The sequence below is a fragment of the Sciurus carolinensis genome, chromosome 8 (genome assembly GCF_902686445.1).
Source record: "Sciurus carolinensis chromosome 8, mSciCar1.2, whole genome shotgun sequence".
Taxonomy (NCBI): domain Eukaryota; kingdom Metazoa; phylum Chordata; class Mammalia; order Rodentia; family Sciuridae; genus Sciurus; species Sciurus carolinensis.
This window is the reverse complement of record NC_062220.1, coordinates 45,422,472-45,425,960: the sequence shown is the minus strand read 5'-3', so window position 1 is coordinate 45,425,960 and position 3,489 is coordinate 45,422,472.

The following is a 3,489-nucleotide window of genomic DNA, read 5'->3' as shown; positions in this document are numbered from 1 at the left end:
ATTCACATGTGTATGAAATTTTTGGCAAACTGTTGTTCATAACATCCTCTGTTTGATTTCTGCAACATCTGTTATCATGACCTTTTATTCCCCCCCAGTTTATTTATGCCTTTTTTTTCTTTTTTAGTTTTCTTATCGGTAGGTCAATTTTCTTAGTCTTTCTGAAGAATTATCGCGTTCCCTCTGGCCGCAGAGAGAGACACGACAAACGTCTGAAGCTTTGGAAGTTTATTATGCACAGTCCCTCTCCTACACTTCTCTTACTCCCAGCTTCCGCGCACTCCCAGCTTCCCTTCTCTCAGTTTCTTCTCTCAGCTTCTTCTCTCAGCTTCTTCTCTCAGCTTCTTCTCTCAGCTTCTGTGCACTCCCAGCTTCTTCCGCCCTCAGCTTCTTCCGCCCCCAGCTTCTTCCGCCCACCAGGCTTATATACACTTCAACCAATCAGGGGAGAGTACCCGAGGTAAACGCGGACAGCTGCAAGCATAGAATAGGTACACGAGGGGGGCATGCTCTAATCACATCGTTAACTAGCCAATCATTGGAATTCGCTGGTTGTTTACTGTATAGCTGGCCGCTTTTGGCTCAGCGTCAGGCACCATCTTGACCGTGCCCAAGGCTGGGGGTCCTGGAAACCCCGACAGATCCCCCTTCTTTATTATTAAACTAAGGCTCGGGACAGTGTCTGTCTTAGGTTGAGTGGTCAGCATATGTCCTTACCCGTCATCAGAGCCTGCAGAGCATGCTGCAGCTCCTGTCTTAGGTTGGTACACAGCCACCTCCTTCATTACCCGTCTTTGACTACCGGTCCAGCATCAAGAGCCATACTAATGGGGGGCTGTCGGCCTTTAGGGCAGTCATGGCCTGATGAAAGATAATTTGATCTCTCTATTGGCTAGCTCGTAGATGCATGCCAAAACGAATGAAGAGAAGGAGGCCAAGGCAGAGGAGTACCACCATAGCTCCTAAGCCTGCCCGCTGTTTGACAAATCTATAAACAGAAGAAAAACCATATAGCCATATTAAATACAGAAACAATATACATCCCAGTAGTGTTACAATACGGGCAACACAAAACAGCTCTCAGGGAATAAACGCATCCCAGTCCCAAAAGTTCTTGCAAGGTATCCACTTGTTCTTATAGTAAGTCCACTCTCTGATAGAGTCTCTATGGTCTGTAAGGCTGCAGCTGTATTTTCGGCCAAATGATCGTTGTTATGGTTGTGTCAATGCTGCTACTGCAAGGACTGTGATGACAATGATCACGGCTGTTGCAATGTCAAAGCCTCTCCTGCTTCTCGACAATAGCACTGGCAATTCTACATCTGCAACAGAAACTAGGACTGGTAGGAAGATAGAAATGTGCAAATTGCACGGGTGGCAAAAGAACCATTCCAGCATTGTGAGAGATAGCACACGGTTAGTGAACAGTTAAGAGGTGTTATTAGAAATGTTAGTTGGTAGAAACATAAAAGGGAGGAAATACACAAGCTGACGTGGGAGGAAAAGCAATATCACAGCTAGGGTCAGCAGAACGAGTTGCTCTACTCTGGGTCTGATTTGTAGTATGATTCCAACGGCAAAGTGCAAAAATTCCTCCTGTTAAAGCAAAGAAAGACTAGAGATATCCTTGTCACCAAAAGCAGCACGACCTGAAAAATCATCAGTAGAATTGACAGGCTTGTAGAGGAATTGGTGAAAAACAAGAAAAGAAAGGATAAAAAATGTGTTAGTTAGAAATGAAAAATATGGCCAGGCTAACAATGGCCCATAGGTTCCGGGTTTGCCTTTCCGTCTGAGTTTTTGTTATTGGAGGAAGGCTCAGGCTCGCCATTGCGAGGAGGAGCAGCATCACTTGCATGCTGCTTTCCCTCAACAGTAACCAATTTGCACTCGTTAGCCCAACGTGTTTCCCTTCTGCGCCTTGGGCAAAGTCCTGGGGCATAAGGTGTAACAGATTTTACTATAGTTATCTCTTATCTTTTGTTAGGGCATTATCTCCTTGCTGCTGATTTTGTGCATCTATTGAAGCGTATTGGCCTTCTCCTATTAACATTTCTATCGGGAAACCTTGCCACTATGTTTCTGCAAGCAGTTTCAACAGCTATTTCTTGCCACTGAGCTCTCCAATTAGACATTGTCCTCCAGATAACACTGCTCTGCATAGCTGTCTCCAATAGTCTTAACTGCCTCTTTAAAGTTTTTCTGATGGTTGATGGTATCTCCATTTGCTCCTCAAATACGGGCAGGTTCTACAAATTTTGAAGCTCTTTTTATTAGGCTTAGGTTTCTCCTACCTTTTCCCCTTGTTCTTAAGTTTTCACTACCACTTGGTTATTCCTTTTGGGGGTTCTTTGTGTTAGACTTAGTTCCCTTTTTTCCCTTGTTCTTAGATTTTTTGAGCAATTATTTTCTAGGTCACCACCACTCAATTTTTCCTCACTTTATTCTCTTTAAGAGTTCTTTTCTGTTGCTATTAGGTCCTGTTCATGAAGATCCCCCTTGTGGCACACTGAGCAGCTTTTCTTCTATAAACCCTGGGCTTATTTCTACTAGGGTTTGAACATATGATCATACAGTGGTTTCCTTATTTTCTAGTCCTTCCCCAGTGTTTCTACTGTAGGGTATTCAAAAAGCCCTCATCCAGTATCGAGAAATACTTTAGCTGTTTTTTCCTTTAATGGTGTCTCATGGTTTTTTTTATAGCTCCCTGAGGGGTTGCTGCATTTTGAATAATGGCGTCTCATGGTTTTTTAATAGCTCCCTGAGGGGTTGCTGCATTCTGAATTTAGACGTTTCAGACCCCATTGTTACTAATTTGAATAGCTTTAGTTATGGCAGTTACAATAACAAACAGTGGCCTAGCTGCCAGGAGCAACGAGATTACTGAAAGGAAAACTATCAAGTGTGCATTAGAATTTTTATAGCGGCTTTTCACGTACTACCTACACCCTAATTGGACCGCTTCAAACGTGTTTCTACTTTCACTTTAATTGGACCGCGTTCTACGCGTCAGGACCGCTGATGGCGTATCCCGATACCTTTTAACCCGCGTTCCACGCGTCAGGACCGCTGATGGCGTATCCCGATACCTTTTGACCCGCGTTCCACGCGTCAGGACCGCTGATGGCGTATCCCGATACCTTTTGACCCGCGTTCCACGCGTCAGGACCGCTGATGGCGTATCCCGATACCTTTTGACCCGCGTTCCACGCGTCAGGACCGCTGATGGCGTATCCCGATACCTTTTGACCCGCGTTCCACGCGTCAGGACCGCTGATGGCGTATCCCGATACCTTTTGACCCGCGTTCCACGCGTCAGGACCGCTGATGGCGTATCCCGATACCTTTTGACCCGCGTTCCACGCGTCAGGACCGCTGATGGCGTATCCCGATACCCTTTAACTTTTTTATAACCGGTTTAACTTATATAAAAAAAATTTTTTTTTAGATATCTTACCTTGTTTTCTTTATAAGGTTTTCATCTTCCCG